Source organism: Glycine soja, chromosome 20 (genome assembly GCF_004193775.1).
Source record: "Glycine soja cultivar W05 chromosome 20, ASM419377v2, whole genome shotgun sequence".
In the NCBI taxonomy this organism is placed as follows: Eukaryota; Viridiplantae; Streptophyta; class Magnoliopsida; order Fabales; family Fabaceae; genus Glycine; species Glycine soja.
In genome coordinates, this window is record NC_041021.1 from 10,416,312 (window position 1) to 10,430,335 (window position 14,024).

The window sequence follows — 14,024 nt, forward strand, 5'->3', positions numbered from 1 at the left end:
CTTTTTTTTGAACAATAACATTTGAAAGCATTTTGAATATTTGAAAAAATAAAGCAACAATTAGGCAATATATGTATATACATCAAGCATGGCAAAAATACATCATCAAGCATCGCCAAAAAAACATATCATCCAATGAAACATACTGATCGAGGTCGTACCCGAATCAAATAAACATTAAAAATGCAGTATCTAGGAAGTGATCCTAGGTCGTCTCCCAACGAGCAATGGTCAACCAAACGTTCATAACAGATAGTAATAAAACAGTAACGAATTTGGGGGGGGGGGGGGGAGGGGTTGTTTGTTTTTGTGAATTAAACAGCGAGTAAAATGGAATTAGAAAATATCATAATTAAAACATGTTGTTTCCCCTTGATTCACAAGCAAGTATCTTATCCTACATTGCGAGAATTTATCCATTATCAATTCAACCACTTAATCCAACCCTAAATTAAATTACAAAGAGAAATTTAACATAAGGCATTCATTATGTGATTAAGCAACACATACACCAATTAATCATGAACGATCGTTAAGCATGAACGTAAATTAAGCGCAGAGACGATTAATCAAGCACTAAGCATGCATGGATTAATAGCAACAAATACAAAGTAATTGGTGAAGAGGAAAAATTGATCAGAATTTAATAGTAATAATAGAACCTCAAAGAGAGCTGTGCTTGATCCTCAAGAGAAAACAACGCTGGAGACTTAGCCTTCCATTAATCAGTAGAAAACGAAGAAAAATAGAATTATTTTTCCAAAACGAAAAAGAGACTAAAACGAATTGAGAGTAGCACTCTAAAACTAAAACGAAAAAGAGAAAGAGCCAAAACTAGAGCCTTAGTGCTGTTATATATTTTCAGCCCCAAAGCTTACAAATCTGTTTTAAGTCCAAGCCCATGAATAAAATAAAATCTAGACAAGATAAGATAAGATTTGATAAAATAAAATCTAGATGAAATAAAATCTAAATAAGATAAGATAAGATAAGATCTAGATGAAATAATATCTAGATTAGATAAAATCTAGATAAGATAAGATTTGATCTAGATAAGATAAGATTTGATAAAATTGTCTGCTCTCTTCAAGTCCAAGTCCAATTGCTTATAATTCTCTTGAAATTAAATTAAAAACACAAAATTAGTCCAATAGGCCCAAATGATAAAACTGCATAATTAATTTGACAATTAAGGCTAATCAGTAATTAAAATGGAGAAAAAAAGGGTTAAGAAATAGGAGAAAATGATGACACATCAAATTCCCTCACACTTAGCTTTTTGCACTCCTGGGCAAAATAAAAAAAAAACAAAGCAAGGGACAAATCCAGAGACATTAAAGAGAAACAAACAGACACAACAACAATTACATATTTCTCAATGAATCTTAAGGAATGAAAAGAGTGGGTAACATCCAACACGTAAAGAGTTAAAGAATCAAGGTTGTCATGAAAATCATCCAAGCATCTCAAACATGGAAAGATAGTCAATCAGCTCAAGAATGAAAAGTAATAAAGCCTCACAAGATATGCACTCTATCTCTCAAGTGTCTAGGCTACTGTTTACTCTTAAAGCACCCATGAAAATAAACACCACATAGACTTGGCAAGACTCTAAAATTGACAACCACATCACAAACACATGCACATGAGGATCAAAAGGTCTTTTAAGGTTGTAATGAGGCAAGGACAAGGTAGATGAAAGTATGGGATAGTAGCTAAAACCCAAAGGAATAGAGGAGCAATGAGGAATAAGTGGGAAGTAAGAAAAAGTAGTAAACCCCAAAACCAAAATTAAAAAGTAAACCCAAAACAAAATCAACCAAGTCCTTAAACCAATCCAAGTCTTCAAGCCAAGACCTCATTTATTCAACTTCATTCTTTTTCTATTTTTTCTTCTTCTTTTTTTTTGATTTTTTTTAACGTGAACAGTAACATTTGAAAGCATTTGAAAAATAAAGCAACGATTAGGCAATATATGTATATACAACAAGCATGGCCAAAATACATCATCAAGCATGGCCAACAAAAACATATCATCCAATGAAACATACCCCCCCCCCCCCCCACACTTATTCCCAAACACAATTCCAAAGCTCCAAAACTCCTTAAGGGTAGGGTGAAATCATGGTTTTTCACTTAAGGCTTGTAATGAGCTCAAAACAAAAAAGGGGAACATAGGCTCAAAGGGGCTATCAAAGGAATTAATTCAGGGTAGGCTCATTTGGCTAGATGCTTATAAGAATAAAATGCCTAAATCATCTCCCAACATGCATGTGAAGCAAGAAGTATCAACAAGAGTCAAGCCAAGGCTACTATGCAAGCAATCAATGGGGCAAAACACACTGAATAAAATAAATGATGATGGCTCAAATTCTCACCAATGTGTAAATCTATCACTTTCAATTTGAACCTTAAAAACTAACTTGACATGTAGAGAAAAACAAGGGTTTCAATTCACAAAATGCCAAGAAACTCCTATTTCAAAAACAATTACCCATTACTTGTACATAACCCAAAATTCAAAGAGGAACATGCAATGTTGTACACAAACATAAAACCAAAATAACAAAATTAACCTAGAACCTAACAAACTTAAACTAGAAAACCTAATAAAATTAAACTAGAATACGCAACAAAATTAAAGAACAATCTTCTCCCCCCCTCACACTTAAACAACACATTGTCCTCAATGTAGCACAATCATGAGATCAAGAACAATCAAAGCAATCAATAAAATTTGGACAAGTGCAATAAAAGTAAAGAAAGAGACAGAAGAAAGAAAACTCCCTAATTCATGGCGGAAAATAAGTAGGGTGAAGTAAGGAGGTCTCCTCCTCCACTACATCCACTAAGGAGGAATTTGTGAGGAATGGTTTCAGCCGGTGTCCATTGACCTTGAAGCTTGTATCTGTGGATTCACTTTTGATCTCAACTGTACCATAAGGATAAACATTAGTCACCACAAAAGGACCAATCCACTTTGACCTCAACTTACCACTCATGAGTCCGAGCCTAGAGTTATACAATAAAACTTTTTGTCCAACCACAAAGTCCTTCCTAGCTATCAAGCTGTCATGGAACTTCTTGGTGTTCTCCTTGTAGAATTTGGAATTCTCATAGGCTTCTAAACGGATCTCATCTAGCTCACTTAGTTGCAACTTCCTTTCCTCTCCAGCCTAGTCCATAGAGAAGTTGCAAGTCTTTACAGCCCAGTAGGCTTTGTGCTCTATCTCTACAGGAAGATGGCATGCCTTGCCAAAGACAACCCGATAAGGAGACATTCCTATGGGTGCTTTGTAGGCAGTCCTATGCGCCCAAAGAGCATCATCCAGCCCGATGCTCCAATCTTTTCTGTTCGGCTGCACAATCTTTTCTAAGATCCTTTTTATCTCCCTGTTTGAAATCTCAGCCTGCCCATTAGTTTGGGGGTGGTAAGGTGTGGAAATTCTATGCATGACCCCATACTTTTTGAGCAAGGCATACATGGATCTGTTACCAAAATGGGTGCCTTGATCACTTATGATGGCTCTAGGGACTTCAAACCTGCAAAATAGATTAGATCTAACAAAATCCACAACAACCTTAGCATCGTTAGTTCTGGTGGGTTTGGCTTCCACCCATTTTGAAACATAATCAACAAGGAGAATATAAACAAAACCAAAAGAGACAGGGAAACACCCCATAAAATCTATACCCCAGACATCAAACACCTCACAAAATAACATGGGTTGTTGAGGCATTTGCTATCTCCATAAAGGTGAGCCGCCTGCTCTCTGACAAGGCTCATAAGTGCTACAGATTCTCCACGCATCCTTGAAGATGGTGGGCCAATAGAAACCACAATCAAGCACCTTGCGAACTGTCCTCTGTATGCCAAGATGGCCACCTAGTGTAGAAGAATGACAGAATTGCAGGACCGAGTCAATCTCATGGTCTGGAATGCTTCTCCTAATAACCTGGTCACTGCACGACTTCCACAAATAGGGGTAATCCCAAATATAATTCTTAGCATCGCTCTTAATTTTATCATTTTAAGCTTTAGATGATAAGGGAGGAAAAACAGAAGCAACCAAATAATTCACAATATTAGCAAACTAAGGAGTGGGGAAGGAATCATAAATCTTATACAGAATGTACAAATGGTCATCCGAAAAATCATCCCGAATGGGTGAGTCCTCAGACGCATGCTTAATCCTACTCAGGTGGTCAGCCACGAGGTTCTGTGCACCGCTTCAATCACGGATCTCCAAATCAAACTCTTGGAGCCCAAGCATCCACCTGATCAATCTAGGCTTTGATTCAGCTGATCAATCTAGGCTTTGATTCAGCCTTCTTCAACAGGTACTTTTAGAGCTGCATGGTCAGTATAAACAATAAAACAAGTACTAAGCAAATATGAACGAAATTTCTCAAGAGCAAAAACTATCGCTAATAGCTCCTTCTCTGTGGTAGTGTAATTTGCATGGGCAGGATCCAAAGTTCTGGAAGCGTAGTAGATCACCCAAGCCAGCTTGTCAATCTTTTGAGCAAGGACAACCGCCAATGTATAATTGGATGCATCGCACATCAGCTCAAATGGGGCGGTCCAATCAGGTGCCTGAATGATAGGGGTGGTAGTCAACGCACGCTTGAGGCAATCAAAAGCCTCTTTGCACCGGTCATCAAAATCAAACTGCACCTCCTTTTGCAGCAGATTGGATAGTGGAAAGGCCACTTTGCTAAAGTCCTTAATAAAGCGCCTATAAAACCCTGCATGACCAAGAAAAAAACGAACCTTTCTCACGCAAGAGGGGTAAGGAAATTGTGAAATAACAACTATCTTTGCAGGGTCTACCTCTATGCCCCTTCTGGAAATGATATGCCCTAAAACTATACCTTGTTCCACCATGAAGTGACATTTTTCAAAATTCAGCACAAGGTTAGTTTCAATGCATCTATTAAGAACTCTATCCAGACTATCTAAACATGCATCAAAAGAGGATCCATAAATAGTAAAATCATCCATAAACACCTTTATGCAACTCTCTAAAAAGTCACTGAAAATTCTAAGCATACACCACTAGAAGGTACCAGGGGCGTTGCATAGGCCAAAGGGCATCCTCCTATAGGCAAAAGTGCCAAAGGAACAGGTTAATGTGGTCTTTTCTTGATCCTCAGGAGTAATATGAATTTGTAAATAACCAAAAAAACCATCAAGAAAACAGTAATGAGACTTACCTGCCAAGCGCTCAAGCATTTGATCAATGAATGGCAGGGGAAAATGATCTTTTCTGGTTGCCTGGTTCAGCCTCTTATAATCATGCAAACTCACCAGCTGTTCTGCACTCTTGTGGGGATAAGCTCATCCCTCTCATTCTTGATCACTGTGAGGCATGCCTTCTTAGGAACCACTTGGACTGGACTCACCCACTGGTTGTCAGAAATGGGGTAGATGATTCCAACTTGCAAGAGCTTGGTCACCTCCTTTTTCACCACATCTAGAATGATGGGGTTGAGTCGCCACTGTGGCTGCCTCACTGGCTTAGCTCCATCCTCTAAAAGTATCCTATGCATGCAAGTAGATGGGCTAATACCAGGAATGTCTGCTAAAGTCCATCCAATGGCTTTCTTGTGCTTCTTGAGCACTTGGAACAACTTCTCCTCTTGCTCAGCAGCAAGGGAGGCAGAGATGATCACTGGAAATTTTTCCTTGTCCTCCAAGTAAGCATACTTGAGGTTTGCTAGTAAGGGCTTCAACTCTGGTGTGGGTGGTGGCTGAACAGTGGGAGGAACCAAGGTAGGAGAAGAAGAGGAGGGTTCCTCAGCCTGTACCTCATCAAGCAAGTCAGAAGTATATGTACTTCCTGTAACATGGTTAGTGCATTCTGACTTTAAAAAATCAACATCAAGAGGTACAACACCTAGAAAATCAGAACCAGACTCAAATTCAAATTTACTCTCAGCATAAAAATCAGATACAAGATCAAATTCAAACTCAGATTCAGATTCAATGCATGAGGAATGACAAGTATGCTGATCAGATAAAAATGGATGTTTCCTACCATGAAGAGAATCAAAATCAAACATATAATCATCAACAATATGATCAAGTATCTCAGCATGAAAAATAGAATGATCCTCAGATGGATGTTTCATGGCATCAAGAATGTTAAAATAAACAACAATATCACCAAATTCCATAGACAATGTGCCAGCATAAGCATCTATCTTGGTTCGGCCTGTTTCCATAAATGGTCTGCCTAAAATAATTGGAACTGAACCACGGGAAAATCCCTCTTCCATATCAAGAATATAAAAATCAGCTGGAAAAATAAGTTCACCAACCCGAACCAACACATCCTCTATGAAACCTGTGGGGTGAGCAACACTTCTATTTGCCAATTGAATCACCACACCCGTAGGTTGCAAAGGTCCAAGAGATAAAGAATTGAAAATGGACAGAGGAATGACACTAACTGATGCTCCTAGATCTAGCATGGCATTCTCAAATTTGATGTTCCCAATAATGCAAGGTATATAGAAAGTACCTAGGTCCTTACATTTCTCAGGAATGTGAGGAACAAATTTACCTATCAATGCTGACACATTTCTGCCCATGCTAACCCTTTCATTGCCCTTGAGCCTCCTTTTGTGGGTGCACAGCTCCTTTAGAAACTTGGCATATCTTGGAATTTTCTTGATGGCATCTAGCAGAGGTATGTTCACCTCTACTTTCCTGAAGATCTCCAAGATCTCCTTATCCACTTCTTCCATCTTTTTGTTTGGAATTGTTCTAGGTGGAAATGGAAGAGGGATAGGAGGCTGCTGCAAGTCAGAACTACTAGAAGAAGGTCCACCTGCATGAAAATTTTTGTTAGCTCCCTCATGATCAGGAAACTTTCTCTTTTGTGCAGCTAGCTCATCTTCTTTTTCAGGTGTAGAATGAAGCTTGGCAGCCAATCTTTCGCCACTCCCTCCAAAGAATGAAGAAAAGCCTTTAGAAAGATATGATCTTCCTGGACATCATGGGGCTTCATGGTGGAACAGACAATATGGAACTCCTTAAGATGCTTATGAGGATCTTCACCTGCAAGACCATGAAACTTGGGCAGCAAATGTATTAGTCCAGTCTTGAGAACATATGGAACATCCTCATCAGGATATTGAATGCACAAGCTTTCATAAGTGAAGTCAGGTGCAGCCATCTCCCTAAGAGTCCTCTCACGAGGTGGAGATTGAGCCATGTTCTCAGTATGAAAATTAGCAGCAGAATGCTCAAAATCAGAATGTTCAGAATCACCAGCAACAGAATGCTCAGAATGCACGAAATGCTCAGAATGCTCAAAATGCACAGAATGATCAGGATGCACACTATGCCTAACTAATCTATGAAAGGTTCTATCTATTTCAGGATCAAAGGTTTGTAAATCACCTGGATTGCCCCTAGTCATGCACTATATGCAGCAAATCATGTAATTCTCAAACAAGCACCAGGGGTAAAAAGGGGGTAAAACTACAACTATACTCAAACAATATCAAAATGAGCTGAAAATTTGTGAGCAAAACCCTAAAATCATGAAAAGATAGCACAAAAATTTTCAGATAAAAATTCAAAGTATAACTATGAAAACTGCCAAAGAAAAGTTTAGAAAAATAGGACAATAATACTTAAAAAAAAAACTTAGTAAACAACTGATTTCTTAAGCGCTGAGAACTGCAACTGGCACTAGTGGGTTGGGGCTGCATGGGAAATTTTTTTCTACCCCAAATTCATATATAATAATAGTCATTCTGATAACCAGAGTAAAAGTTATGGTCGTTTTGAGTTTTGCTAAAAACAAGTTCCCAATTTTTTTTTATCTCTCAAATTCAGCCACACCAAGTGCTTCTGGTATTTTTTTCACACAAAATATGGATCAAAAGAAACTACCACACAAAAAATCAGCCAAAATAACAACTCTAGCTATCAAAACAAAAATCGCCAATTAATTAGCAAAATTCGACACTGTTCACAGCACTATTCACAACACTCTTCACCTCTAAACAGCGGAGAACCACGAAATTTCACCAGGAGACACCTTTGAACAGGGGACAAGACTGGAAAAAAAAATCAGAACACTAAACAACAGAACTACACATAAAACAACTAAATACTGCAAATTAATCACATAACACAGATTTTATAAAAACAAACAGAAACAAACGCAAAGACACAAAAACATAATTATGAACCTTTGGACCACTACTCCCCGGCAACGACGCCAAATTTGATCGGAGCCGTACCCGAATCAAATAAACATTAAAATGCAGTATCTAGGAAGTGATCCTAGGTCGTCTCCGAGTGAGCAATGATCAAACAAACGTTCATAACATATAATAATAAAATAGTAATGAAATGGGGGGGTTGTTTGTTTTTGTAATTTAAATAGAAAGAAAACTTGAATTAAAAGAAAACAACATAATTAAAAATGTTGTTTCCCCTTGATTCAAAAGCAAGTCTCTTATCCTAGGTTACGAGAATTTACCCCAAATCAGTTCAACCACTTAATCCAACCCGAAATTAATTTACTAAGCGAAAATTAACACAAGGCTATCATTATGTGATTAAGCAACTCATACACCAATCAATCCCTCTCACTTATCCATTAAGCATGAACGTTAATTAAGCACAGAGACAATTAATCCAACATGAAGCATGCATGGATTGATATCAGCAACAAATACAGAATAATTGGTGAATGGGAAAAACTGATTAGAATTTAATATTAATAACAAAACCTCAAAGAGAGCTATGCTTAATCCTCAAGAGAAAACAACACTAGAGATTCAGCCTTCCATTAACAGCAGAAACGAATAGGAAATCAAAGGCAGAAAACGAAACTAGAATTAAAAGTAGAAAACGAAACTGGAATTTGAAGCAGAAAACATAAATGGAGTTGCTACGTGAACAGTACCATGCGCGTGAACAGTAAAATGAAAAAACTGAAAATGAAACCCTACAATATCTCTCTACGTGAACAGTAACTGGACCACCCTTAAAACCCTAGCAGCTGGGCTCACTAAAGGTCACTAGGCCCCAAAGCTTACAAATATGATTTTTGGGCCCAATAAGGTCTGGTGACCCAATTACAAAAATACAACTCAAAAATGAAATAAAATAAAATTGGACGACAAATAAAATTGTCTGCTCTCTTCAAGTCCAAGCCGGATCAGCCCAATTCCGAATCCAAGCCCAATTGCTTATAATTCTCCTGAAATTAAATTAAAACACAGAATTAGTCAAGTAGGCCCAAATGATAAAACTGCATAATTAATTTGACAATTATGGCTAATCAGTAATTAAAATGGTGATAGAAAGGGGTAAGAAATAGGAGAAAATAATGACACATCAGTCGCCACCAACTTTTATTGGAGGAAAACGTCGGAAAAACCAAAATGTGTGGTCTACGAACTTTAAGTGTGAAAGATTCGGGAGTTGTTTTTACGCACGAGGAAGGTATTAGCACTCCATGCGTCCGTCACAAGGGACGGCAGCCTCTAATCAAGTGTGCAAATCATGACTTCAAAGTTTATGTATTTTCCCCTTTATGTTTATGTTTTTTTCTTGCCTTTTTATGTTTTTTACTTTTTTGTAATCCTTTTTGTATTTTTTATCTTTTTGTGGTCAACAAGGGTGTTTCGCTCGCTCCTACGTATTCCTCAATTGTGATGCGGAAATCATACCTACGTAGTTCTTTTAGAACTAAACATTGGTTAAGTTGTTTTTATCTTTTTTTGCAAGATAGATTTTAATTGAACAAAGGTCATTTAAGGAGTTGGACCATTAAATGAACTTTTGATTTTGAAAGGAGAGAAAAGTTAAGGCATTGGACCATTAACGATCTCTTAGTTTTGAAAGGAGAGAAACGTTAAGGCGTTGGACCATAAACGATCTCTTGGTTTTGAAAGAAGAGAAACGTTAAGGCATTGGACCATTAACGATCTCTTAGGGTGGTCGACAAAAGCGGGGCTTTTACGCCTACATATCCTCGATTTGTGGTGAGGAACTCAGACCTACGTAGTTCTTGCAAAGCAGTAAAGTTGTGTGTTGATTTTATGCTTTTGAGCGGTCCATGCTAACCGATAAAAGCAAAGAGGACCGTTTAAGATGTTGGACCTTAAAACGGTTTTAAGTGACTTTTGAGGACAAAACTTGATTTGTGAGTTGATTTTAGCCTTAGTTTCACTTTGGTTATTAGTCAATTCATTAAAGAAAACTTTCAAAGAAAAACGTCCGATTTTTTTTTATTTTATTCAAAGATATTTTGATTATTTTATTATTATATTTTTCAAGATATTTTGATTATTTTATTATTGTTTTTCCTTTTTTTGATTTAACCGAGGTTACAGTGTGAACAATCGGTTAGATTTTGCTTTAACAGTGATTAAACAACATTACAACACAAATGATCGGTTGAAATTCATTTTATCATTTATTAGGCGAGATAACGACTTAAACTATCGGTTAAAGCTCGTCAAAAATGGAAGAAAAGAAAACTGAAAGTGAACGAAATGAAGATGAAAGCCAACAAAACAAGAAATGAATTGAAAGTCTCAGATTCGAAAACTTACCAGTTGAAGATCGAAGAACACATGAAGAACGGATGAAGAACGACATAAAATCTTCACAGAATTGCTTACGGAAATGTCTTAGAAGCATTATGGAAGCACCTCTACTTGGATTTTCTTGACGGAAACATGTTTTTTCACCCAAAACAGTTGAAATGCATAGCATAGGGGTCAGGGGCCCTTTGGAACAACCCCCCTCGGCCTATTTATTGAAAAAAAGAGGTGGTGCTTGCCACCGAGCTCGTCCAGGTGAGCTCTGCTCGCCCAAGCAAGTAGATGTCTTCCTCAGGAAGCTTCTTGAGGCATCCCCCTTTTTTACTAAGTTCACCCCTTTTTTTGTAATTTATGGAAAAGTTACGGAAGCCTTACGAGAGGATATCAGACTTGATTTTCTTCCTTTTTCTCTTCCTTCTCACTCATATTAAGTGAAATATTCTTATTTCGGGTTACAGGAATTTTATGGAAGCATTTCAGAAGCCTTGGAAGCCATTTTTCAACAAAATCAAGGAGGAGGTTGCCACCCAGCTCGCCAAGGCGAGCTAGGTTGCTTCCTCCTAAAGCAACCCAACTTCCAAAATGTTCTAGAAGCGCATAGATTCGAAAATTGCTATTTACACCCCTATCTTGATAAGTTCAGCCCTTGTTTTTGTGTTTTTCGGATGTTTTCCTTCCGAAACCTCATGGAACTTTATGGATTCCACGACGATGGGTGTTAAGCCTTCCGAAGCGATCAACAATGATCCCTGGATGAAATTAGGGTGTGTCGCAACATGCCCTTTTGCGGGCGAGCGAAGGCGAGGCTCACGGGAGCGCTTTCCAAAGGAGGAAAGACGCGCGGAGTCGCCACCAACGTTTATTTGTGGAAAACGTCGGAAAAACCGAAGGAAACCGGTCAAAATGAAAATCCTAAGTTCGGGAGTTGTATTTACATTTGAGGAAGTTATTAGCACCTCTCACGTGTGTCTCAAAGGACAACAACCTATTTTTAGAATTGTGAAATTGTGTTATTTTACCTTTTATTTCTTTTTATTATTTTTTTGAGGTCGACAAAAGTGGGGCTTTTGCTCCTACATACCCTCCATTGAAGAGGAAATCAGACCTACGTAGTTCTTTCTTAAGGGTGAATCAAGCGATTCTTTTTACTTGAAAGGTGGTCATTTTAAGGCGTTGGACCTTAAGAATGATCCATTTACTTGGTAAGGAAAAACTGAGGTAATAAACTTCCAAATCCCTTTTTTAGTGATTTTTTTGTGGACGAGCTTGACTTGGCGAATTAATTTTAGCCTTAGTTTCGCTTTGGTTATTAGTCAATTCAATTAAGAATGAGAAATCCCAAAGAGAAAACGTCCGATTGATTTTCGCTTCATTTTACTAAAAGATATTTTTTGATTATTATATTATTATTTTACCTCTTTTTTGATTTCCAACATAGTTACGGCACGACAGAACGGTCGAAATTCATTTTAACAAAAATTAACGGATGATACAATTCAAATGATCGGTGGAAATTTATTTTATTTTTAGATTAGGCGAGGAACGACTTAAATAAATGACTGAAGCACGTCAAAAGGGGGTATAGAAAGCGAATGAAAACGAGAATAAAAGTACATGAAACAAATGGGGACCACCACGGGTACATAAAATGAATTGAAAAGCTCGGTTTGAGGTACTTACCAGTTGAAGACTGAAGAAAACGAAGAACGAACGATGAATGTCGCAGAATGGTTGAAAATCTTCGCGTAATTACTCACGGAAACGTTACGGAAGCGCCTCGGCTTGGATTTTCTTCACGGAAACAATTTTCCTCAGCAATTTCGAGAGAATAAGAAGTGTCAAGAAGGCTGAACCCCTTCCCCCTTCATTCCTCCCCCTATTTATAGCAAAATAGAGGAGGAGCTTGCCACCCAGCTCGCCCAGGCGAGCTCAGCTTGCCCAAGCGAGCAAGGTTGCTTCCTCCAAAAGCAACCGCCTTCTGGAGAAACTGGAAGGCCCAAGTGGGCCTAATTGCTATTTGTACCCCCCCTTTTTACTAAATGCATCCCCTTTTACTTTTTTTGGTAATTCTTTTTCCGTAACGTTACGAAACTTTACGAATTTCGTAATGATACTTATTTTCCTTCCGCAAGGTTACGGATCCTTACAGATTATGTATATACTCTTTTTTAGCTTTTGAAGAAGTTACGGAAACTCACGGATTGCGCAAAAACACCTCCTTTCGATTTCCGTCACATTACGGAATTTCACGAATCGCGTAACCCTGCTTCCTTTTGATTTCCGGCACGTCTCGGGACTTCACATATTGTACAACAAAGCGTGCCAAGTATCTCGAAGCGGCCAATCAAAGGTTGCATATCATCAAATAATAATCCCCGAACGAAATTAGGGTATGACAGGGTGTAACAGTCTATTTACACCCCCCCACTTTGCGAAATACACTCTCGTTTTTGTGTTTTTGGCTAGTTTCTCTCCGAAACATCCTGGAAATTTATGGATTCCATGGTGATGGGTGTTAAACATTTTGAAGTGGTCAAAAGAAGGTCGCATGCCGAAAAACAATGGTCCCTGGACAAAATTAGGGTATGATAGTTGCCCCTATTTACTTATCTTTTGTTGGAGATAAAAGGGAAGTAAAGATAAGACACTAATTTCATTTGAGTTGAATCTTTACCCGACCGACCACTAGTTCAAATCCAAGCAGTAAAACCCATGAAGGCATGAAGACATTGAAATTCCTTCTTTTCTCGTTTAATTCATTTTCATTTTCATTTTCACTCTTTTTTTTTTTAAAAAGCGTACAAACAAAGGACGTTGAGTCCTACGAAGCACAGGGGAAAAAGATATTGAAGTTTTTTAGGTGAAGACATTGTCGTCTTCAAAATGCAAATAAAGACATTGTCGCCTTTTGAAGGCATGCAATGACTAAAGACATTATTGTCTTCAAAATGTAGATGAGGATATTGTCGCCTTTGAAGGCATGCAATGACTAACGACATTCTCGTCTTCAAAATGTAAATGAGGGTCATTATCGCCTTTAAAGGCATGCAATGACTGAAGACATTTTTATCTTCGAAATGTGTGCGGATTACCGTATAGGGCGTCTTCGCATGCTACCTGACTTCTCACAGATCAGGGTAGCATAAATGTGTGTACGGATAACCCTTGGGTGTCTCCGCATGTCACCCGATTCTCACAGGTCGGGGTAGCAAAGGATAACCACTGGGTATCTCCGCATGCTACCTGACTTCTCACAGGTCGGGGTAGCAGAACTGTGTGTGAACGGATAACTGCTGGGTATATCCGCCTGCCACCTGACTCATGGGTCAGGATCAATAGATGTTGTGTTTGTACGGATAACCACTTGGGGTATTTTCACCTACCACCTGATGCATGGGTCAGGATTAACAAATGTTGTGTTTGTACGGATAACCACTTGGGGT